Source organism: Solea solea, chromosome 18 (assembly GCF_958295425.1).
Source record: "Solea solea chromosome 18, fSolSol10.1, whole genome shotgun sequence".
In the NCBI taxonomy this organism is placed as follows: Eukaryota; Metazoa; Chordata; class Actinopteri; order Pleuronectiformes; family Soleidae; genus Solea; species Solea solea.
In genome coordinates this window covers 12,520,400-12,541,494 of record NC_081151.1, presented here as the reverse complement: position 1 = coordinate 12,541,494, position 21,095 = coordinate 12,520,400, and the positions used below count along the sequence as shown (strand labels likewise).

Sequence of the window (21,095 nt, the reverse complement as noted above, 5' to 3'; positions counted from 1 at the left end):
GAAGAAAGATCTACACGTCATACCGCTAGACCTAGGTAATGTCTATGGGTCAGTACCACATTTGCTCATAGCCTACGCTTTGGAATTCTTCTACATTTTTTTTTTTTTAGTCTTTCACTGTACAGCACTTTGGTCAGCTTATGCTGTGTGTAAATGTGCTTTATAAATTAAATTTACTTACTTACTTACTTACCATGATCATGAACTACTTCCAGGACATGCACATGTGCTTTGCACTGAAGAATTTCATCACTGGCTGGCAACAAATAGAAGTAGGGATCAGATGTTCCATTTCCCCCATCCTCTTCATAGCAGCATGTGAGGTCATCCTATTACACATTCATTTAAAATCGGTACATTTATAAAGGCCTCAGCTAACAAACCATGTAAAGGAACAGTTACAGGATTTGAACACCAAAAATAATGTTATTTTAATTTTAGTGCTTAAGAATATAATAAGATTAGATTAATAACAAAGTTTAGTAAAAAGCATTCATCTGGTGTTTCAATATATTAACACAATTAATCGGACAATGACTGACATGTTTCTTTTTAAAAGGACAAAACCTCCTTCTAACAATATTGACTGATATCATGAAAACTCCTTTAGCACAAATATTTGCATGGAAAGTAACAGAACAAATAAATCACCTTCTCAAGTTCAAGGTTTGACTTTATTGTCCCCATGGGGAAAAATGTCTTGGGGAAAGTGCATCATTGCTGTAATAACGTACAACAAACAAAGAAACAAACAAACCAACATTTAAACATCGATGACATGGAGTTTGATAGACTGTAAGTTAAATTGCACTTTGCTGTATTGCATAGAAATCTACAGTATAGGCATAAAATGCAAGTGATAATATCATATTGCATATTGCCCTATTGCACTAGAACTTGTGAATAAAGTGCTATGTGCTAAATTGCTAACCCGTTTTCTGCACATTATTCTATTGCACATTGTCATTGTCAGCTCAATGAAAGCAGGGACAAATGATAATTTAAGGTGGTTAGATTTGCATAACGGCTCACGGAGTCTTCTCCCTGATGGCAAGGTTTTGTCTTCAGCAAAGAGTGGGTGTTGGGAGTCGGAAATTACTGCATGCTCATAAATACTCTGTATGGGCTCATATTCTTCCCTCCCTATGATTTTCATTGCTGTTTTGTGCATGCCAGCCAGTTTGCTTTTGAGCTTAATGGTTAGGTTGCCAAACTATGAGGTGATCCCATATCTAATGATGCTCTCTACAATGGCACGGGAGAAAATCATCATGATGTGGCTGCTCACGCCGTACAATCTTAATCTCCACAAAAAATATAGCCTCTGTTGCAATCTATTGCACAGGTTAACAATATGTGTCTTCCAGCAGAGAAGATTATCAATATGAAGTCCTAAATACTTGTATAAGGATACCTGGGTGATTTCCTGATTTCCTGGCAAAAACTTCAAACAAGGCTTTGGTAAATAAATGTACTGGACCCACCAGTTAAGTTTTACCAGCCCTCAAAGAGGATTGGCTTTCAAAAGATTGAATGTACCTCAAATTAAAACAAAAATAAAAAAAAACGAGAGATAAAATAATACATTTTGAGTAGCTCTTCACTGTACAATAATTATTGAATGCATCAGTTTCAGATGTTTACAGGTTCAATTAACCATGAAATTGACTATATGAAGAACTTTAAATTTCCTGAATATCCATATCTTTTACATGTTATTCCTGATTCTTTTGGTTATTAAAAGGGGGCTTTGAATGATGCCTCTAATCTTTAAATGCAGTACAGTATTTCAATACAGACTGGAAGCTGCCTACGAGAGAAAGAAGGTGAAGTATGGAGACCTGGTCGCAGAGAGCAGAGAAAGTAGATGGCGTGTGAGGCTGTACCCAGTGGAGGTGGGAGCCAGAGGCTTCATGGGCAGATCAACAGCATGCCTGCTAAGGGAGCTGGGACAATGTGGAGCCACACTGAGTGGATCCACCAAGGAACTCTGGGGAAGCTGAAAAAGCAATCCACTGGCTCTGGCTGAATCCACCAGGATCTCCTGGTCCCACTGCATTATTGGGGTTTTAATGCAGTGGGATTATTACTGGAACTCTTTCCTCTCTGGTCTCCCTGACAAATCCCTTCATAAACTGGTCCAGAATTCAGCTAATATCAATAGCCAATATCACCACCCTCTGTATCTCTCCGACCTTCTCCATATCGCCACCTCCTCCCGCTCCCTCAGATCCTCCTCCATCCACCTCACTGTGCCCTCCGCCCACCTCAGCAGAGCTTTCAGCCGCTCTGCTCCCCATCTCTGGAATTCACACCAATGATAACACTAATACAACTAGTACTACTGCTATTACTACTACTACTACTAAAAATAATAATAAATACAATGTATATATTTACTTTGTCTCAGTTCCACATACTATAAACATTATTTTTGAAATCGTTTTTAATATTTCTCATTTATGAATATGAGTACTTTTCATAAATTAATCACAATTAAATTATGAGTAACAAAAACCTATGTTTCTCTGAATGCATATATGGCCACATGCATCATCAACCCACCTCCAAATATTTATTTTTTTGATTAAACATTTGTGTTTTATAAGTGAATTTTTCATTATAATCTTTCTGTAGAAAAGGGGATTCATGCTAACAGGGTCGGTGCACTACACTGAAAACACACAGGCAACTATTTGAAAAGGTAGTGTTTTTGAATGTAACTGTATTGAAACTCAATCCATCAGCAATAAACTAATGTCTTGTGTGCTGATATGCTTCACATCTCAAGCTCCCTCTTGAGTCAGAAGACAGTACCTCAGTGTTTGCAGGGTGTTTTCCATTAGATGGTGTTATGCAAATGAGTTCTATGTAGATTACAAAAGAAATGTTGTAAAGGACATCTTGATGACATCTCTCCTGGACAAACCAGCTGCTTACTATGCTTTACTTTGTCTCAAGCAGGGCAGGGAGGAGCATAGCAGCTGTTATTGAGGACAAAACAATCTAGCTACTTGTGTTATTATTGCAATAGAAGAATTTGCTGCCCTGAATTGCATTCTAAATGTAATAATATTATAGTCTAAATGTGACTACACATTTCTCAAAAAGAAAGAGCCTGTTTTTATCAATCTAGGGTCTTCTATGGCCAAGACAAGCAAGATAGACAAGGAAAAGGTGCTGTTTCCCGCTTGAAACAGCAGTAAGGAGAACTTGTAGGCTTTCTCAAAGTAAGTGGGGGCACCTTTGATCAGATAGTGAATTAATGCTCCTTAGTCATATATATGAAAATTGTTTCATAACAACTGGCTTAATTTATGTGAGTTTGTTGACAGTGTCCAGTAACATCAACGTTTGATTATATTGCGGCTAATTTAGCTAACATTCACATTGATCTTATCATGATGTGTCAAGGTAAACAGTTATCATTAATAGGTGTTAAAGAGATATCTATCTATCTATCTATCTATCTGTCTGGGGTGTGTCAGATAAACTGACTATGACAGAATATGGTCTCCAGTTTGAACAGCGCAACACAGCCGAGAAGGTCAGAAGCTAATTTACTGACCCGTACCACATTGGTTTGCCACTTAAGTACAATGTTTCTCAGTCTTTAAGTTATCTACTTAACAAATCCAGAAAAAGAACATTAAATCCAGTTGTGGTTGCCAAAGTCCATCCATTTGGTTTTTGATGGTCAAGATCAGCATAAATTGTTTAATGGAGACTTTGAAAGTTTGCTTTTGAACACTACCTTGACAAATGGTCTTTCAGCAAGGATGGGATGAGTCAGGTCGAAGGGCCATGACAGACTGTGGTCTCCAGTTTGTAAAGTGCAACAGCCAGAGGACCTGAGAAGGTAATTTACTGACTCGTACCACAATGGTTTGACACTTAAGTACAATGTTTCTCAGTCCTTTTTTGTTGTTGATCAAGGCAAGGGTCAGCAAATGTTTTTCCCCCACCCCATGGAGACGTTAAAAGCCATGCTGTTTCCGCTCGGTTTCGAGCCGAGGACTTTTCGCGTGTTAGGCGAACGTGATGACCACTACACTACGGAAACCCTTACGAGCCAACTGAGATTGGAGAGTTTCCCAAAATACAACGAGCCTGACAGCAATAGATGTGTGCGTTGACAGGAGGGAGCAATATGGAGACTTTGAAAGTTTGCTTTTGAACACAACCTTGACAAACAGTCCACTTGGGCTGCAGACTTTATGAGTATCTACTGAGTGTGATAGTTCTATTCAATTGTCAGCTGGAGCACAACTGTGTTGTGTTGATCTGTCTCCAGACTGTTGGTGTCTGATTTGCGTTGACCCCAACTACTCTGGCTGACAGGAAAGCTTCGGAAGGCTCTCTTCTTGGTCGTATTGCCCATCTCAATGAGACGAGGGTCTTGAGCTATGTTTCTCAGCAGCAGCTGTATTGATCAAATACTAGTCAGGCTTTAGTGAATCGCTGCGGAAGCAAACTTGTTTCCGCTCGGTTTCGAACCGAGGACCTTTCGCGTGTGAAGCGAACGTGATGACCACTACACTACGGAAACCCTGTGAAGTACGCCAGGATTGGAGATTTTTCCCAAAATGTAATGAGTCTTATAGCAGTGGACGTGTGATTTGGCAGGAGAGGCATCTGGTCAAGGTCGAGTTTTGATATAAAGGTCCCATGGGCATAGAAGAGGAAAAAGCTCCCCGTCGGGGAATCGAACCCCGGTCTTCCGCGTGACAGGCGGAGATACTGTCCACTATACTAACGAGGACTGCGGCCACCCTTTTCGTGGCCATGGTGACAAATTGCGGGGCCCGGTCTGTCTACTTTTGCTGCCAGCCAACAGTCTGACATTGCAAGAGATGCACTCATTCAGAGTGAACCCCATGTCGAGGTGAATACCTACCCCAGGGGGTCTTCACTCAGATAATGAAGAAGACCATACATCTCTTCCCAGGAAAGATGAAAGTTACATTCGGAAAGGCTCCATCCGGCCATCTCCAACAGGAACCTTCAGATGAGGACAGGTTGCCCCCGCAAAGTCATGGCCTTGGGAAGACAGATGCCCTTACTCTGGTCTTTCAGCAAGGATGGGATGAGTCAGGTCAACGGACCATGACAGACTGTGGTCTCCAGTTTGTAAAGTGCAACAGCCAGAGGACCTGAGAAGGTAATTTACTGACTCGTACCACAATGTTTTGACACTTAAGTACAATGTTTCTCAGTCCTTTTTTGTTGTTGATCAAGGCAAGGGTCAGCAAATGTTTTTCCCCCACCCCATGGAGACGTTAAAAGCCATGCTGTTTCCGAGCCGAGGACCTTTCGCGTGTTAGGTGAACGTGATGACCAGTACACTACGGAAACCCTTACGAGCCAACTGAGATTGGAGAGTTTCCCAAAATACAACGAGCCTGACAGCAATAGATGTGTGCGTTGACAGGAGGGAGCAAAATGGAGACTTTGAAAGTTTGCTTTTGAACACTACCTTGACAAACTGTCCACTTGGGGTGCAGACTTTATGAGTATCTACTGAGTGTGATAGTTCTATTCAATTGTCAGCTGGAGCACAACTGTGTTGTGTTGATCTGTCTCCAGACTGTTGGTGTCTGATTTGCGTTGACCCCAACTACTCTGGCTGACAGGAAAGCTTCGGAAGGCTCTCTTCTTGGTCGTATTGCCCATCTCAATGAGACGAGGGTCTTGAGCTATGTTTCTCAGCAGCAGCAGCAGCTGTATTGATCAAATACTAGTCAGGCTTTAGTGAATCGCTGCGGAAGCAAACTAGTTTCCGCTCGGTTTCGAACCGAGGACCTTTCGCGTGTGAAGCGAACGTGATGACCACTACACTACGGAAACCCTGTGAAGGACGCCAGGATTGGAGATTTTTCCCAAAATGTAATGAGTCTTATAGCAGTGGACGTGTGATTTGGCAGGAGAGGCATCTGGTCAAGGTCGAGTTTTGATATAAAGGTCCCATGGGCATAGAAGAGGAAAAAGCTCCCCGTCGGGGAATCGAACCCCGGTCTTCCGCGTAACAGGCAGAGATACTGTCCACTATACTAACGAGGACTGCGGCCACCCCTTTCGTGGCCATGGTGTCAAATTGCGGGGCCCGGTCTGTCTACTTTTGCTGCCAGCCAACCGTCTGACATTGCAAGAGATGCACTCATTCAGAGTGAACCCCATGTCGAGGTGAATACCTACCCCAGGGGGTCTTCACTCAGATAATGAAGAAGACCATACATCTCTTCCCAGGAAAGATGAAAGTTACATTCGGAAAGGCTCCATCCGGCCATCTCCAACAGGAACCTTCAGATGAGGACAGGTTGCCCCCGCAAAGTCATGGCCTTGGGAAGACAGATGCCCTTACTCTGGTCTTTCAGCAAGGATGGGATGAGTCAGGTCAACGGACCATGACAGACTGTGGTCTCCAGTTTGTAAAGTGCAACAGCCAGAGGACCTGAGAAGGTAATTTACTGACTCGTACCACAATGGTTTGACACTTAAGTACAATGTTTCTCAGTCCTTTTTTGTTGTTGATCAAGGCAAGGGTCAGCAAATGTTTTTCCCCCACCCCATGGAGACGTTAAAAGCCATGCTGTTTCCGCTCGGTTTCGAGCCGAGGACCTTTCGCGTGTTAGGCGAACGTGATGACCACTACACTACGGAAACCCTTACGAGCCAACTGAGATTGGAGAGTTTCCCAAAATACAACGAGCCTGACAGCAATAGATGTGTGCGTTGACAGGAGGGAGCAAAATGGAGACTTTGAAAGTTTGCTTTTGAACACTACCTTGACAAACGGTCCACTTGGGGTGCAGACTTTATGAGTATCTACTGAGTGTGATAGTTCTTTTCAATTGTCAGCTGGAGCACAACTGTGTTGATCTGTCTCCAGACTGTTGGTGTCTGATTTGCGTTGACCCCAACTACTCTGGCTGACAGGAAAGCTTCGGAAGGCTCTCTTCTTGGTCGTATTGCCCATTTCAATGAGACGAGGGTCTTGAGCTATGTTTCTCAGCAGCAGCAGCTGTATTGATCAAATACTAGTCAGGCTTTAGTGAATCGCTGCGGAAGCAAACTTGTTTCCGCTCGGTTTCGAACCGAGGACCTTTCGCGTGTGAAGCGAACGTGATGACCACTACACTACGGAAACCCTGTGAAGGACGCCAGGATTGGAGATTTTTCCCAAAATGTAATGAGTCTTATAGCAGTGGACGTGTGATTTGGCAGGAGAGGCATCTGGTCAAGGTCGAGTTTTGATATAAAGGTCCCATGGGCATAGAAGAGGAAAAAGCTCCCCGTCGGGGAATCGAACCCCGGTCTTCCGCGTGACAGGCGGAGATACTGTCCACTATACTAACGAGGACTGCTGCCACCCCTTTCGTGGCCATGGTCTCAAATTGCGGGGCCCGGTCTGTCTACTTTTGCTGCCAGCCAACAGTCTGACATTGCAAGAGATGCACTCATTCAGAGTGAACCCCATGTCGAGGTGAATACCTACCCCAGGGGGTCTTCACTCAGATAATGAAGAAGACCATACATCTCTTCCCAGGAAAGATGAAAGTTACATTCGGAAAGGCTCCATCCGGCCATCTCCAACAGGAACCTTCAGATGAGGACAGGTTGCCCCCGCAAAGTCATGGCCTTGGGAAGACAGATGCCCTTACTCTGGTCTTTCAGCAAGGATGGGATGAGTCAGGTCAACGGACCATGACAGACTGTGGTCTCCAGTTTGTAAAGTGCAACAGCCAGAGGACCTGAGAAGGTAATTTACTGACTCGTACCACAATGGTTTGACACTTAAGTACAATGTTTCTCAGTCCTTTTTTGTTGTTGATCAAGGCAAGGGTCAGCAAATGTTTTTCCCCCACCCCATGGAGACGTTAAAAGCCATGCTGTTTCCGCTGGGTTTCGAGCCGAGGACCTTTCGCGTGTTAGGCGAACGTGATGACCACTACACTACGGAAACCCTTACGAGCCAACTGAGATTGGAGAGTTTCCCAAAATACAACGAGCCTGACAGCAATAGATGTGTGCGTTGACAGGAGGGAGCAAAATGGAGACTTTGAAAGTTTGCTTTTGAACACTACCTTGACAAACGGTCCACTTGGGGTGCAGACTTTATGAGTATCTACTGAGTGTGATAGTTCTATTCAATTGTCAGCTGGAGCACAACTGTGTTGTGTTGATCTGTCTCCAGACTGTTGGTGTCTGATTTGCGTTGACCCCAACTACTCTGGCTGACAGGAAAGCTTCGGAAGGCTCTCTTCTTGGTCGTATTGCCCATCTCAATGAGACGAGGGTCTTGAGCTATGTTTCTCAGCAGCAGCAGCAGCTGTATTGATCAAATACTAGTCAGGCTTTAGTGAATCGCTGCGGAAGCAAACTTGTTTCCGCTCGGTTTCGAACCGAGGACCTTTCGCGTGTGAAGCGAACGTGATGACCACTACACTACGGAAACCCTGTGAAGTACGCCAGGATTGGAGATTTTTCCCAAAATGTAATGAGTCTTATAGCAGTGGACGTGTGATTTGGCAGGAGAGGCATCTGGTCAAGGTCGAGTTTTGATATAAAGGTCCCATGGGCATAGAAGAGGAAAAAGCTCCCCGTCGGGGAATCGAACCCCGGTCTTCCGCGTGACAGGCGGAGATACTGTCCACTATACTAACGAGGACTGCTGCCACCCCTTTCGTGGCCATGGTCTCAAATTGCGGGGCCCGGTCTGTCTACTTTTGCTGCCAGCCAACAGTCTGACATTGCAAGAGATGCACTCATTCAGAGTGAACCCCATGTCGAGGTGAATACCTACCCCAGGGGGTCTTCACTCAGATAATGAAGAAGACCATACATCTCTTCCCAGGAAAGATGAAAGTTACATTCGGAAAGGCTCCATCCGGCCATCTCCAACAGGAACCTTCAGATGAGGACAGGTTGCCCCCGCAAAGTCATGGCCTTGGGAAGACAGATGCCCTTACTCTGGTCTTTGAGCAAGGACGGGATGAGTCAGGTCAACGGACCATGACAGACTGTGGTCTCCAGTTTGTAAAGTGCAACAGCCAGAGGACCTGAGAAGGTAATTTACTGACTCGTACCACAATGGTTTGACACTTAAGTACAATGTTTCTCAGTCCTTTTTTGTTGTTGATCAAGGCAAGGGTCAGCAAATGTTTTTCCCCCACCCCATGGAGACGTTAAAAGCCATGCTGTTTCCGCTCGGTTTCGAGCCGAGGACCTTTCGCGTGTTAGGCGAACGTGATGACCACTACACTACGGAAACCCTTACGAGCCAACTGAGATTGGAGAGTTTCCCAAAATACAACGAGCCTGACAGCAATAGATGTGTGCGTTGACAGGAGGGAGCAAAATGGAGACTTTGAAAGTTTGCTTTTGAACACTACCTTGACAAACGGTCCACTTGGGGTGCAGACTTTATGAGTATCTACTGAGTGTGATAGTTCTATTCAATTGTCAGCTGGAGCACAACTGTGTTGTGTTGATCTGTCTCCAGACTGTTGGTGTCTGATTTGCGTTGACCCCAACTACTCTGGCTGACAGGAAAGCTTCGGAAGGCTCTCTTCTTGGTCGTATTGCCCATCTCAATGAGACGAGGGTCTTGAGCTATGTTTCTCAGCAGCAGCAGCAGCTGTATTGATCAAATACTAGTCAGGCTTTAGTGAATCGCTGCGGAAGCAAACTTGTTTCCGCTCGGTTTCGAACCGAGGACCTTTCGCGTGTGAAGCGAACGTGATGACCACTACACTACGGAAACCCTGTGAAGTACGCCAGGATTGGAGATTTTTCCCAAAATGTAATGAGTCTTATAGCAGTGGACGTGTGATTTGGCAGGAGAGGCATCTGGTCAAGGTCGAGTTTTGATATAAAGGTCCCATGGGCATAGAAGAGGAAAAAGCTCCCCGTCGGGGAATCGAACCCCGGTCTTCCGCGTGACAGGCGGAGATACTGTCCACTATACTAACGAGGACTGCGGCCACCCCTTTCGTGGCCATGGTGTCAAATTGCGGGGCCCGGTCTGTCTACTTTTGCTGCCAGCCAACAGTCTGACATTGCAAGAGATGCACTCATTCAGAGTGAACCCCATGTCGAGGTGAATACCTACCCCAGGGGGTCTTCACTCAGATAATGAAGAAGACCATACATCTCTTCCCAGGAAAGATGAAAGTTACATTCGGAAAGGCTCCATCCGGCCATCTCCAACAGGAACCTTCAGATGAGGACAGGTTGCCCCCGCAAAGTCATGGCCTTGGGAAGACAGATGCCCTTACTCTGGTCTTTCAGCAAGGATGGGATGAGTCAGGTCAACGGACCATGACAGACTGTGGTCTCCAGTTTGTAAAGTGCAACAGCCAGAGGACCTGAGAAGGTAATTTACTGACTCGTACCACAATGGTTTGACACTTAAGTACAATGTTTCTCAGTCCTTTTTTGTTGTTGATCAAGGCAAGGGTCAGCAAATGTTTTTCCCCCACCCCATGGAGACGTTAAAAGCCATGCTGTTTCCGCTGGGTTTCGAGCCGAGGACCTTTCGCGTGTTAGGCGAACGTGATGACCACTACACTACGGAAACCCTTACGAGCCAACTGAGATTGGAGAGTTTCCCAAAATACAACGAGCCTGACAGCAATAGATGTGTGCGTTGACAGGAGGGAGCAAAATGGAGACTTTGAAAGTTTGCTTTTGAACACTACCTTGACAAACGGTCCACTTGGGGTGCAGACTTTATGAGTATCTACTGAGTGTGATAGTTCTATTCAATTGTCAGCTGGAGCACAACTGTGTTGTGTTGATCTGTCTCCAGACTGTTGGTGTCTGATTTGCGTTGACCCCAACTACTCTGGCTGACAGGAAAGCTTCGGAAGGCTCTCTTCTTGGTCGTATTGCCCATCTCAATGAGACGAGGGTCTTGAGCTATGTTTCTCAGCAGCAGCAGCAGCTGTATTGATCAAATACTAGTCAGGCTTTAGTGAATCGCTGCGGAAGCAAACTTGTTTCCGCTCGGTTTCGAACCGAGGACCTTTCGCGTGTGAAGCGAACGTGATGACCACTACACTACGGAAACCCTGTGAAGTACGCCAGGATTGGAGATTTTTCCCAAAATGTAATGAGTCTTATAGCAGTGGACGTGTGATTTGGCAGGAGAGGCATCTGGTCAAGGTCGAGTTTTGATATAAAGGTCCCATGGGCATAGAAGAGGAAAAAGCTCCCCGTCGGGGAATCGAACCCCGGTCTTCCGCGTGACAGGCGGAGATACTGTCCACTATACTAACGAGGACTGCTGCCACCCCTTTCGTGGCCATGGTCTCAAATTGCGGGGCCCGGTCTGTCTACTTTTGCTGCCAGCCAACAGTCTGACATTGCAAGAGATGCACTCATTCAGAGTGAACCCCATGTCGAGGTGAATACCTACCCCAGGGGGTCTTCACTCAGATAATGAAGAAGACCATACATCTCTTCCCAGGAAAGATGAAAGTTACATTCGGAAAGGCTCCATCCGGCCATCTCCAACAGGAACCTTCAGATGAGGACAGGTTGCCCCCGCAAAGTCATGGCCTTGGGAAGACAGATGCCCTTACTCTGGTCTTTGAGCAAGGACGGGATGAGTCAGGTCAACGGACCATGACAGACTGTGGTCTCCAGTTTGTAAAGTGCAACAGCCAGAGGACCTGAGAAGGTAATTTACTGACTCGTACCACAATGGTTTGACACTTAAGTACAATGTTTCTCAGTCCTTTTTTGTTGTTGATCAAGGCAAGGGTCAGCAAATGTTTTTCCCCCACCCCATGGAGACGTTAAAAGCCATGCTGTTTCCGCTCGGTTTCGAGCCGAGGACCTTTCGCGTGTTAGGCGAACGTGATGACCACTACACTACGGAAACCCTTACGAGCCAACTGAGATTGGAGAGTTTCCCAAAATACAACGAGCCTGACAGCAATAGATGTGTGCGTTGACAGGAGGGAGCAAAATGGAGACTTTGAAAGTTTGCTTTTGAACACTACCTTGACAAACGGTCCACTTGGGGTGCAGACTTTATGAGTATCTACTGAGTGTGATAGTTCTATTCAATTGTCAGCTGGAGCACAACTGTGTTGTGTTGATCTGTCTCCAGACTGTTGGTGTCTGATTTGCGTTGACCCCAACTACTCTGGCTGACAGGAAAGCTTCGGAAGGCTCTCTTCTTGGTCGTATTGCCCATCTCAATGAGACGAGGGTCTTGAGCTATGTTTCTCAGCAGCAGCAGCAGCTGTATTGATCAAATACTAGTCAGGCTTTAGTGAATCGCTGCGGAAGCAAACTTGTTTCCGCTCGGTTTCGAACCGAGGACCTTTCGCGTGTGAAGCGAACGTGATGACCACTACACTACGGAAACCCTGTGAAGTACGCCAGGATTGGAGATTTTTCCCAAAATGTAATGAGTCTTATAGCAGTGGACGTGTGATTTGGCAGGAGAGGCATCTGGTCAAGGTCGAGTTTTGATATAAAGGTCCCATGGGCATAGAAGAGGAAAAAGCTCCCCGTCGGGGAATCGAACCCCGGTCTTCCGCGTGACAGGCGGAGATACTGTCCACTATACTAACGAGGACTGCGGCCACCCCTTTCGTGGCCATGGTGTCAAATTGCGGGGCCCGGTCTGTCTACTTTTGCTGCCAGCCAACAGTCTGACATTGCAAGAGATGCACTCATTCAGAGTGAACCCCATGTCGAGGTGAATACCTACCCCAGGGGGTCTTCACTCAGATAATGAAGAAGACCATACATCTCTTCCCAGGAAAGATGAAAGTTACATTCGGAAAGGCTCCATCCGGCCATCTCCAACAGGAACCTTCAGATGAGGACAGGTTGCCCCCGCAAAGTCATGGCCTTGGGAAGACAGATGCCCTTACTCTGGTCTTTCAGCAAGGATGGGATGAGTCAGGTCAACGGACCATGACAGACTGTGGTCTCCAGTTTGTAAAGTGCAACAGCCAGAGGACCTGAGAAGGTAATTTACTGACTCGTACCACAATGGTTTGACACTTAAGTACAATGTTTCTCAGTCCTTTTTTGTTGTTGATCAAGGCAAGGGTCAGCAAATGTTTTTCCCCCACCCCATGGAGACGTTAAAAGCCATGCTGTTTCCGCTGGGTTTCGAGCCGAGGACCTTTCGCGTGTTAGGCGAACGTGATGACCACTACACTACGGAAACCCTTACGAGCCAACTGAGATTGGAGAGTTTCCCAAAATACAACGAGCCTGACAGCAATAGATGTGTGCGTTGACAGGAGGGAGCAAAATGGAGACTTTGAAAGTTTGCTTTTGAACACTACCTTGACAAACGGTCCACTTGGGGTGCAGACTTTATGAGTATCTACTGAGTGTGATAGTTCTATTCAATTGTCAGCTGGAGCACAACTGTGTTGTGTTGATCTGTCTCCAGACTGTTGGTGTCTGATTTGCGTTGACCCCAACTACTCTGGCTGACAGGAAAGCTTCGGAAGGCTCTCTTCTTGGTCGTATTGCCCATCTCAATGAGACGAGGGTCTTGAGCTATGTTTCTCAGCAGCAGCAGCAGCTGTATTGATCAAATACTAGTCAGGCTTTAGTGAATCGCTGCGGAAGCAAACTTGTTTCCGCTCGGTTTCGAACCGAGGACCTTTCGCGTGTGAAGCGAACGTGATGACCACTACACTACGGAAACCCTGTGAAGTACGCCAGGATTGGAGATTTTTCCCAAAATGTAATGAGTCTTATAGCAGTGGACGTGTGATTTGGCAGGAGAGGCATCTGGTCAAGGTCGAGTTTTGATATAAAGGTCCCATGGGCATAGAAGAGGAAAAAGCTCCCCGTCGGGGAATCGAACCCCGGTCTTCCGCGTGACAGGCGGAGATACTGTCCACTATACTAACGAGGACTGCGGCCACCCTTTTCGTGGCCATGGTGACAAATTGCGGGGCCCGGTCTGTCTACTTTTGCTGCCAGCCAACAGTCTGACATTGCAAGAGATGCACTCATTCAGAGTGAACCCCATGTCGAGGTGAATACCTACCCCAGGGGGTCTTCACTCAGATAATGAAGAAGACCATACATCTCTTCCCAGGAAAGATGAAAGTTACATTCGGAAAGGCTCCATCCGGCCATCTCCAACAGGAACCTTCAGATGAGGACAGGTTGCCCCCGCAAAGTCATGGCCTTGGGAAGACAGATGCCCTTACTCTGGTCTTTCAGCAAGGATGGGATGAGTCAGGCCAACGGACCATGACAGACTGTGGTCTCCAGTTTGTAAAGTGCAACAGCCAGAGGACCTGAGAAGGTAATTTACTGACTCGTACCACAATGGTTTGACACTTAAGTACAATGTTTCTCAGTCCTTTTTTGTTGTTGATCAAGGCAAGGGTCAGCAAATGTTTTTCCCCCACCCCATGGAGACGTTAAAAGCCATGCTGTTTCCGCTGGGTTTCGAGCCGAGGACCTTTCGCGTGTTAGGCGAACGTGATGACCACTACACTACGGAAACCCTTACGAGCCAACTGAGATTGGAGAGTTTCCCAAAATACAACGAGCCTGACAGCAATAGATGTGTGCGTTGACAGGAGGGAGCAAAATGGAGACTTTGAAAGTTTGCTTTTGAACACTACCTTGACAAACGGTCCACTTGGGGTGCAGACTTTATGAGTATCTACTGAGTGTGATAGTTCTATTCAATTGTCAGCTGGAGCACAACTGTGTTGTGTTGATCTGTCTCCAGACTGTTGGTGTTTGATTTGCGTTGACCCCAACTACTCTGGCTGACAGGAAAGCTTCGGAAGGCTCTCTTCTTGGTCGTATTGCCCATCTCAATGAGACGAGGGTCTTGAGTTATGTTTCTCAGCAGCAGCAGCAGCTGTATTGATCAAATACTAGTCAGGCTTTAGTGAATCGCTGCGGAAGCAAACTTGTTTCCGCTCGGTTTCGAACCGAGGACCTTTCGCGTGTGAAGCGAACGTGATGACCACTACACTACGGAAACCCTGTGAAGTACGCCAGGATTGGAGATTTTTCCCAAAATGTAATGAGTCTTATAGCAGTGGACGTGTGATTTGGCAGGAGAGGCATCTGGTCAAGGTCGAGTTTTGATATAAAGGTCCCATGGGCATAGAAGAGGAAAAAGCTCCCCGTCGGGGAATCGAACCCCGGTCTTCCGCGTGACAGGCGGAGATACTGTCCACTATACTAACGAGGACTGCGGCCACCCTTTTCGTGGCCATGGTGACAAATTGCGGGGCCCGGTCTGTCTACTTTTGCTGCCAGCCAACAGTCTGACATTGCAAGAGATGCACTCATTCAGAGTGAACCCCATGTCGAGGTGAATACCTACCCCAGGGGGTCTTCACTCAGATAATGAAGAAGACCATACATCTCTTCCCAGGAAAGATGAAAGTTACATTCGGAAAGGCTCCATCCGGCCATCTCCAACAGGAACCTTCAGATGAGGACAGGTTGCCCCCGCAAAGTCATGGCCTTGGGAAGACAGATGCCCTTACTCTGGTCTTTCAGCAAGGATGGGATGAGTCAGGTCAACGGACCATGACAGACTGTGGTCTCCAGTTTGTAAAGTGCAACAGCCAGAGGACCTGAGAAGGTAATTTACTGACTCGTACCACAATGGTTTGACACTTAAGTACAATGTTTCTCAGTCCTTTTTTGTTGTTGATCAAGGCAAGGGTCAGCAAATGTTTTTCCCCCACCCCATGGAGACGTTAAAAGCCATGCTGTTTCCGCTGGGTTTCGAGCCGAGGACCTTTCGCGTGTTAGGCGAACGTGATGACCACTACACTACGGAAACCCTTACGAGCCAACTGAGATTGGAGAGTTTCCCAAAATACAACGAGCCTGACAGCAATAGATGTGTGCGTTGACAGGAGGGAGCAAAATGGAGACTTTGAAAGTTTGCTTTTGAACACTACCTTGACAAACGGTCCACTTGGGGTGCAGACTTTATGAGTATCTACTGAGTGTGATAGTTCTATTCAATTGTCAGCTGGAGCACAACTGTGTTGTGTTGATCTGTCTCCAGACTGTTGGTGTCTGATTTGCGTTGACCCCAACTACTCTGGCTGACAGGAAAGCTTCGGAAGGCTCTCTTCTTGGTCGTATTGCCCATCTCAATGAGACGAGGGTCTTGAGCTATGTTTCTCAGCAGCAGCAGCAGCTGTATTGATCAAATACTAGTCAGGCTTTAGTGAATCGCTGCGGAAGCAAACTTGTTTCCGCTCGGTTTCGAACCGAGGACCTTTCGCGTGTGAAGCGAACGTGATGACCACTACACTACGGAAACCCTGTGAAGTACGCCAGGATTGGAGATTTTTCCCAAAATGTAATGAGTCTTATAGCAGTGGACGTGTGATTTGGCAGGAGAGGCATCTGGTCAAGGTCGAGTTTTGATATAAAGGTCCCATGGGCATAGAAGAGGAAAAAGCTCCCCGTCGGGGAATCGAACCCCGGTCTTCCGCGTGACAGGCGGAGATACTGTCCACTATACTAACGAGGACTGCGGCCACCCTTTTCGTGGCCATGGTGACAAATTGCGGGGCCCGGTCTGTCTACTTTTGCTGCCAGCCAACAGTCTGACATTGCAAGAGATGCACTCATTCAGAGTGAACCCCATGTCGAGGTGAATACCTACCCCAGGGGGTCTTCACTCAGATAATGAAGAAGACCATACATCTCTTCCCAGGAAAGATGAAAGTTACATTCGGAAAGGCTCCATCCGGCCATCTCCAACAGGAACCTTCAGATGAGGACAGGTTGCCCCCGCAAAGTCATGGCCTTGGGAAGACAGATGCCCTTACTCTGGTCTTTCAGCAAGGATGGGATGAGTCAGGTCAACGGACCATGACAGACTGTGGTCTCCAGTTTGTAAAGTGCAACAGCCAGAGGACCTGAGAAGGTAATTTACTGACTCGTACCACAATGGTTTGACACTTAAGTACAATGTTTCTCAGTCCTTTTTTGTTGTTGATCAAGGCAAGGGTCAGCAAATGTTTTTCCCCCACCCCATGGAGACGTTAAAAGCCATGCTGTTTCCGCTGGGTTTCGAGCCGAGGACCTTTCGCGTGTTAGGCGAACGTGATGACCACTACACTACGGAAACCCTTACGAGCCAACTGAGATTGGAGAGTTTCCCAAAATACAACGAGCCTGACAGCAATAGATGTGTGCGTTGACAGGAGGGAGCAAAATGGAGACTTTGAAAGTTTGCTTTTGAACACTACCTTGACAAACGGTCCACTTGGGGTGCAGACTTTATGAGTATCTACTGAGTGTGATAGTTCTATTCAATTGTCAGCTGGAGCACAACTGTGTTGTGTTGATCTGTCTCCAGACTGTTGGTGTCTGATTTGCGTTGACCCCAACTACTCTGGCTGACAGGAAAGCTTCGGAAGGCTCTCTTCTTGGTCGTATTGCCCATCTCAATGAGACGAGGGTCTTGAGCTATGTTTCTCAGCAGCAGCAGCAGCTGTATTGATCAAATACTAGTCAGGCTTTAGTGAATCGCTGCGGAAGCAAACTTGTTTCCGCTCGGTTTCGAACCGAGGACCTTTCGCGTGTGAAGCGAACGTGATGACCACTACACTACGGAAACCCTGTGAAGTACGCCAGGATTGGAGATTTTTCCCAAAATGTAATGAGTCTTATAGCAGTGGACGTGTGATTTGGCAGGAGAGGCATCTGGTCAAGGTCGAGTTTTGATATAAAGGTCCCATGGGCATAGAAGAGGAAAAAGCTCCCCGTCGGGGAATCGAACCCCGGTCTTCCGCGTGACAGGCGGAGATACTGTCCACTATACTAACGAGGACTGCGGCCACCCTTTTCGTGGCCATGGTGACAAATTGCGGGGCCCGGTCTGTCTACTTTTGCTGCCAGCCAACAGTCTGACATTGCAAGAGATGCACTCATTCAGAGTGAACCCCATGTCGAGGTGAATACCTACCCCAGGGGGTCTTCACTCAGATAATGAAGAAGACCATACATCTCTTCCCAGGAAAGATGAAAGTTACATTCGGAAAGGCTCCATCCGGCCATCTCCAACAGGAACCTTCAGATGAGGACAGGTTGCCCCCGCAAAGTCATGGCCTTGGGAAGACAGATGCCCTTACTCTGGTCTTTCAGCAAGGATGGGATGAGTCAGGTCAACGGACCATGACAGACTGTGGTCTCCAGTTTGTAAAGTGCAACAGCCAGAGGACCTGAGAAGGTAATTTACTGACTCGTACCACAATGGTTTGACACTTAAGTACAATGTTTCTCAGTCCTTTTTTGTTGTTGATCAAGGCAAGGGTCAGCAAATGTTTTTCCCCCACCCCATGGAGACGTTAAAAGCCATGCTGTTTCCGCTGGGTTTCGAGCCGAGGACCTTTCGCGTGTTAGGCGAACGTGATGACCACTACACTACGGAAACCCTTACGAGCCAACTGAGATTGGAGAGTTTCCCAAAATACAACGAGCCTGACAGCAATAGATGTGTGCGTTGACAGGAGGGAGCAAAATGGAGACTTTGAAAGTTTGCTTTTGAACACTACCTTGACAAACGGTCCACTTGGGGTGCAGACTTTATGAGTATCTACTGAGTGTGATAGTTCTATTCAATTGTCAGCTGGAGCACAACTGTGTTGTGTTGATCTGTCTCCAGACTGTTGGTGTCTGATTTGCGTTGACCCCAACTACTCTGGCTGACAGGAAAGCTTCGGAAGGCTCTCTTCTTGGTCGTATTGCCCATCTCAATGAGACGAGGGTCTTGAGCTATGTTTCTCAGCAGCAGCAGCAGCTGTATTGATCAAATACTAGTCAGGCTTTAGTGAATCGCTGCGGAAGCAAACTTGTTTCCGCTCGGTTTCGAACCGAGGACCTTTCGCGTGTGAAGCGAACGTGATGACCACTACACTACGGAAACCCTGTGAAGTACGCCAGGATTGGAGATTTTTCCCAAAATGTAATGAGTCTTATAGCAGTGGACGTGTGATTTGGCAGGAGAGGCATCTGGTCAAGGTCGAGTTTTGATATAAAGGTCCCATGGGCATAGAAGAGGAAAAAGCTCCCCGTCGGGGAATCGAACCCCGGTCTTCCGCGTGACAGGCGGAGATACTGTCCACTATACTAACGAGGACTGCGGCCACCCTTTTCGTGGCCATGGTGACAAATTGCGGGGCCCGGTCTGTCTACTTTTGCTGCCAGCCAACAGTCTGACATTGCAAGAGATGCACTCATTCAGAGTGAACCCCATGTCGAGGTGAATACCTACCCCAGGGGGTCTTCACTCAGATAATGAAGAAGACCATACATCTCTTCCCAGGAAAGATGAAAGTTACATTCGGAAAGGCTCCATCCGGCCATCTCCAACAGGAACCTTCAGATGAGGACAGGTTGCCCCCGCAAAGTCATGGCCTTGGGAAGACAGATGCCCTTACTCTGGTCTTTCAGCAAGGATGGGATGAGTCAGGTCAACGGACCATGACAGACTGTGGTCTCCAGTTTGTAAAGTGCAACAGCCAGAGGACCTGAGAAGGTAATTTACTGACTCGTACCACAATGGTTTGACACTTAAGTACAATGTTTCTCAGTCCTTTTTTGTTGTTGATCAAGGCAAGGGTCAGCAAATGTTTTTCCCCCACCCCATGGAGACGTTAAAAGCCATGCTGTTTCCGCTGGGTTTCGAGCCGAGGACCTTTCGCGTGTTAGGCGAACGTGATGACCACTACACTACGGAAACCCTTACGAGCCAACTGAGATTGGAGAGTTTCCCAAAATACAACGAGCCTGACAGCAATAGATGTGTGCGTTGACAGGAGGGAGCAAAATGGAGACTTTGAAAGTTTGCTTTTGAACACTACCTTGACAAACGGTCCACTTGGGGTGCAGACTTTATGAGTATCTACTGAGTGTGATAGTTCTATTCAATTGTCAGCTGGAGCACAACTGTGTTGTGTTGATCTGTCTCCAGACTGTTGGTGTCTGATTTGCGTTGACCCCAACTACTCTGGCTGACAGGAAAGCTTCGGAAGGCTCTCTTCTTGGTCGTATTGCCCATCTCAATGAGACGAGGGTCTTGAGCTATGTTTCTCAGCAGCAGCAGCAGCTGTATTGATCAAATACTAGTCAGGCTTTAGTGAATCGCTGCGGAAGCAAACTTGTTTCCGCTCGGTTTCGAACCGAGGACCTTTCGCGTGTGAAGCGAACGTGATGACCACTACACTACGGAAACCCTGTGAAGTACGCCAGGATTGGAGATTTTTCCCAAAATGTAATGAGTCTTATAGCAGTGGACGTGTGATTTGGCAGGAGAGGCATCTGGTCAAGGTCGAGTTTTGATATAAAGGTCCCATGGGCATAGAAGAGGAAAAAGCTCCCCGTCGGGGAATCGAACCCCGGTCTTCCGCGTGACAGGCGGAGATACTGTCCACTATACTAACGAGGACTGCGGCCACCCTTTTCGTGGCCATGGTGACAAATTGCGGGGCCCGGTCTGTCTACTTTTGCTGCCAGCCAACAGTCTGACATTGCAAGAGATGCACTCATTCAGAGTGAACCCCATGTCGAGGTGAATACCTACCCCAGGGGGTCTTCACTCAGATAATGAAGAAGACCATACATCTCTTCCCAGGAAAGATGAAAGTTACATTCGGAAAGGCTCCATCCGGCCATCTCCAACAGGAACCTTCAGATGAGGACAGGTTGCCCCCGCAAAGTCATGGCCTTGGGAAGACAGATGCCCTTACTCTGGTCTTTCAGCAAGGATGGGATGAGTCAGGTCAACGGACCATGACAGACTGTGGTCTCCAGTTTGTAAAGTGCAACAGCCAGAGGACCTGAGAAGGTAATTTACTGACTCGTACCACAATGGTTTGACACTTAAGTACAATGTTTCTCAGTCCTTTTTTGTTGTTGATCAAGGCAAGGGTCAGCAAATGTTTTTCCCCCACCCCATGGAGACGTTAAAAGCCATGCTGTTTCCGCTGGGTTTCGAGCCGAGGACCTTTCGCGTGTTAGGCGAACGTGATGACCACTACACTACGGAAACCCTTACGAGCCAACTGAGATTGGAGAGTTTCCCAAAATACAACGAGCCTGAC

The 21,095-nt window shown here is 47.0% G+C and overlaps 39 non-coding genes across 39 annotated transcripts; all 39 read right to left on the bottom strand.

The window, feature by feature from the left end:
• Positions 1-3,990: 3,990 nt before the first annotated feature.
• On the bottom strand, positions 3,991-4,063 carry trnav-aac (transfer RNA valine (anticodon AAC)). Its single transcript has one exon. It is a non-coding gene; the product is annotated as a tRNA-Val (tRNA).
• A 413-nt stretch (positions 4,064-4,476) lies between these two features.
• On the bottom strand, positions 4,477-4,549 carry trnav-cac (transfer RNA valine (anticodon CAC)). Its single transcript has one exon. It is a non-coding gene; the product is annotated as a tRNA-Val (tRNA).
• Positions 4,550-4,690: 141 nt separating this feature from the next.
• trnad-guc (transfer RNA aspartic acid (anticodon GUC)) lies at positions 4,691-4,762 on the bottom strand. The gene has a single exon. It is a non-coding gene; the product is annotated as a tRNA-Asp (tRNA).
• Positions 4,763-5,774: 1,012 nt separating this feature from the next.
• On the bottom strand, positions 5,775-5,847 carry trnav-cac (transfer RNA valine (anticodon CAC)). Its single transcript has one exon. It is a non-coding gene; the product is annotated as a tRNA-Val (tRNA).
• Positions 5,848-5,988: 141 nt separating this feature from the next.
• trnan-guu (transfer RNA asparagine (anticodon GUU)) lies at positions 5,989-6,060 on the bottom strand. The gene has a single exon. It is a non-coding gene; the product is annotated as a tRNA-Asn (tRNA).
• A 530-nt stretch (positions 6,061-6,590) lies between these two features.
• On the bottom strand, positions 6,591-6,663 carry trnav-aac (transfer RNA valine (anticodon AAC)). The gene has a single exon. It is a non-coding gene; the product is annotated as a tRNA-Val (tRNA).
• A 411-nt stretch (positions 6,664-7,074) lies between these two features.
• trnav-cac (transfer RNA valine (anticodon CAC)) lies at positions 7,075-7,147 on the bottom strand. Its single transcript has one exon. It is a non-coding gene; the product is annotated as a tRNA-Val (tRNA).
• A 141-nt stretch (positions 7,148-7,288) lies between these two features.
• Positions 7,289-7,360, bottom strand: trnad-guc (transfer RNA aspartic acid (anticodon GUC)). The gene has a single exon. It is a non-coding gene; the product is annotated as a tRNA-Asp (tRNA).
• Positions 7,361-7,890: 530 nt separating this feature from the next.
• Positions 7,891-7,963, bottom strand: trnav-aac (transfer RNA valine (anticodon AAC)). Its single transcript has one exon. It is a non-coding gene; the product is annotated as a tRNA-Val (tRNA).
• Positions 7,964-8,382: 419 nt separating this feature from the next.
• On the bottom strand, positions 8,383-8,455 carry trnav-cac (transfer RNA valine (anticodon CAC)). The gene has a single exon. It is a non-coding gene; the product is annotated as a tRNA-Val (tRNA).
• Positions 8,456-8,596: 141 nt separating this feature from the next.
• Positions 8,597-8,668, bottom strand: trnad-guc (transfer RNA aspartic acid (anticodon GUC)). Its single transcript has one exon. It is a non-coding gene; the product is annotated as a tRNA-Asp (tRNA).
• Positions 8,669-9,198: 530 nt separating this feature from the next.
• On the bottom strand, positions 9,199-9,271 carry trnav-aac (transfer RNA valine (anticodon AAC)). The gene has a single exon. It is a non-coding gene; the product is annotated as a tRNA-Val (tRNA).
• A 419-nt stretch (positions 9,272-9,690) lies between these two features.
• Positions 9,691-9,763, bottom strand: trnav-cac (transfer RNA valine (anticodon CAC)). The gene has a single exon. It is a non-coding gene; the product is annotated as a tRNA-Val (tRNA).
• A 141-nt stretch (positions 9,764-9,904) lies between these two features.
• Positions 9,905-9,976, bottom strand: trnad-guc (transfer RNA aspartic acid (anticodon GUC)). Its single transcript has one exon. It is a non-coding gene; the product is annotated as a tRNA-Asp (tRNA).
• Positions 9,977-10,506: 530 nt separating this feature from the next.
• Positions 10,507-10,579, bottom strand: trnav-aac (transfer RNA valine (anticodon AAC)). Its single transcript has one exon. It is a non-coding gene; the product is annotated as a tRNA-Val (tRNA).
• Positions 10,580-10,998: 419 nt separating this feature from the next.
• Positions 10,999-11,071, bottom strand: trnav-cac (transfer RNA valine (anticodon CAC)). The gene has a single exon. It is a non-coding gene; the product is annotated as a tRNA-Val (tRNA).
• Positions 11,072-11,212: 141 nt separating this feature from the next.
• Positions 11,213-11,284, bottom strand: trnad-guc (transfer RNA aspartic acid (anticodon GUC)). The gene has a single exon. It is a non-coding gene; the product is annotated as a tRNA-Asp (tRNA).
• Positions 11,285-11,814: 530 nt separating this feature from the next.
• Positions 11,815-11,887, bottom strand: trnav-aac (transfer RNA valine (anticodon AAC)). The gene has a single exon. It is a non-coding gene; the product is annotated as a tRNA-Val (tRNA).
• Positions 11,888-12,306: 419 nt separating this feature from the next.
• Positions 12,307-12,379, bottom strand: trnav-cac (transfer RNA valine (anticodon CAC)). Its single transcript has one exon. It is a non-coding gene; the product is annotated as a tRNA-Val (tRNA).
• Positions 12,380-12,520: 141 nt separating this feature from the next.
• On the bottom strand, positions 12,521-12,592 carry trnad-guc (transfer RNA aspartic acid (anticodon GUC)). The gene has a single exon. It is a non-coding gene; the product is annotated as a tRNA-Asp (tRNA).
• A 530-nt stretch (positions 12,593-13,122) lies between these two features.
• Positions 13,123-13,195, bottom strand: trnav-aac (transfer RNA valine (anticodon AAC)). The gene has a single exon. It is a non-coding gene; the product is annotated as a tRNA-Val (tRNA).
• Positions 13,196-13,614: 419 nt separating this feature from the next.
• Positions 13,615-13,687, bottom strand: trnav-cac (transfer RNA valine (anticodon CAC)). The gene has a single exon. It is a non-coding gene; the product is annotated as a tRNA-Val (tRNA).
• A 141-nt stretch (positions 13,688-13,828) lies between these two features.
• On the bottom strand, positions 13,829-13,900 carry trnad-guc (transfer RNA aspartic acid (anticodon GUC)). The gene has a single exon. It is a non-coding gene; the product is annotated as a tRNA-Asp (tRNA).
• Positions 13,901-14,430: 530 nt separating this feature from the next.
• trnav-aac (transfer RNA valine (anticodon AAC)) lies at positions 14,431-14,503 on the bottom strand. The gene has a single exon. It is a non-coding gene; the product is annotated as a tRNA-Val (tRNA).
• A 419-nt stretch (positions 14,504-14,922) lies between these two features.
• Positions 14,923-14,995, bottom strand: trnav-cac (transfer RNA valine (anticodon CAC)). Its single transcript has one exon. It is a non-coding gene; the product is annotated as a tRNA-Val (tRNA).
• Positions 14,996-15,136: 141 nt separating this feature from the next.
• trnad-guc (transfer RNA aspartic acid (anticodon GUC)) lies at positions 15,137-15,208 on the bottom strand. Its single transcript has one exon. It is a non-coding gene; the product is annotated as a tRNA-Asp (tRNA).
• A 530-nt stretch (positions 15,209-15,738) lies between these two features.
• On the bottom strand, positions 15,739-15,811 carry trnav-aac (transfer RNA valine (anticodon AAC)). Its single transcript has one exon. It is a non-coding gene; the product is annotated as a tRNA-Val (tRNA).
• A 419-nt stretch (positions 15,812-16,230) lies between these two features.
• trnav-cac (transfer RNA valine (anticodon CAC)) lies at positions 16,231-16,303 on the bottom strand. Its single transcript has one exon. It is a non-coding gene; the product is annotated as a tRNA-Val (tRNA).
• Positions 16,304-16,444: 141 nt separating this feature from the next.
• On the bottom strand, positions 16,445-16,516 carry trnad-guc (transfer RNA aspartic acid (anticodon GUC)). Its single transcript has one exon. It is a non-coding gene; the product is annotated as a tRNA-Asp (tRNA).
• A 530-nt stretch (positions 16,517-17,046) lies between these two features.
• trnav-aac (transfer RNA valine (anticodon AAC)) lies at positions 17,047-17,119 on the bottom strand. The gene has a single exon. It is a non-coding gene; the product is annotated as a tRNA-Val (tRNA).
• Positions 17,120-17,538: 419 nt separating this feature from the next.
• Positions 17,539-17,611, bottom strand: trnav-cac (transfer RNA valine (anticodon CAC)). The gene has a single exon. It is a non-coding gene; the product is annotated as a tRNA-Val (tRNA).
• Positions 17,612-17,752: 141 nt separating this feature from the next.
• trnad-guc (transfer RNA aspartic acid (anticodon GUC)) lies at positions 17,753-17,824 on the bottom strand. The gene has a single exon. It is a non-coding gene; the product is annotated as a tRNA-Asp (tRNA).
• A 530-nt stretch (positions 17,825-18,354) lies between these two features.
• Positions 18,355-18,427, bottom strand: trnav-aac (transfer RNA valine (anticodon AAC)). The gene has a single exon. It is a non-coding gene; the product is annotated as a tRNA-Val (tRNA).
• A 419-nt stretch (positions 18,428-18,846) lies between these two features.
• Positions 18,847-18,919, bottom strand: trnav-cac (transfer RNA valine (anticodon CAC)). Its single transcript has one exon. It is a non-coding gene; the product is annotated as a tRNA-Val (tRNA).
• A 141-nt stretch (positions 18,920-19,060) lies between these two features.
• trnad-guc (transfer RNA aspartic acid (anticodon GUC)) lies at positions 19,061-19,132 on the bottom strand. Its single transcript has one exon. It is a non-coding gene; the product is annotated as a tRNA-Asp (tRNA).
• Positions 19,133-19,662: 530 nt separating this feature from the next.
• On the bottom strand, positions 19,663-19,735 carry trnav-aac (transfer RNA valine (anticodon AAC)). The gene has a single exon. It is a non-coding gene; the product is annotated as a tRNA-Val (tRNA).
• A 419-nt stretch (positions 19,736-20,154) lies between these two features.
• Positions 20,155-20,227, bottom strand: trnav-cac (transfer RNA valine (anticodon CAC)). The gene has a single exon. It is a non-coding gene; the product is annotated as a tRNA-Val (tRNA).
• A 141-nt stretch (positions 20,228-20,368) lies between these two features.
• Positions 20,369-20,440, bottom strand: trnad-guc (transfer RNA aspartic acid (anticodon GUC)). The gene has a single exon. It is a non-coding gene; the product is annotated as a tRNA-Asp (tRNA).
• A 530-nt stretch (positions 20,441-20,970) lies between these two features.
• trnav-aac (transfer RNA valine (anticodon AAC)) lies at positions 20,971-21,043 on the bottom strand. The gene has a single exon. It is a non-coding gene; the product is annotated as a tRNA-Val (tRNA).
• Positions 21,044-21,095: the final 52 nt, after the last annotated feature.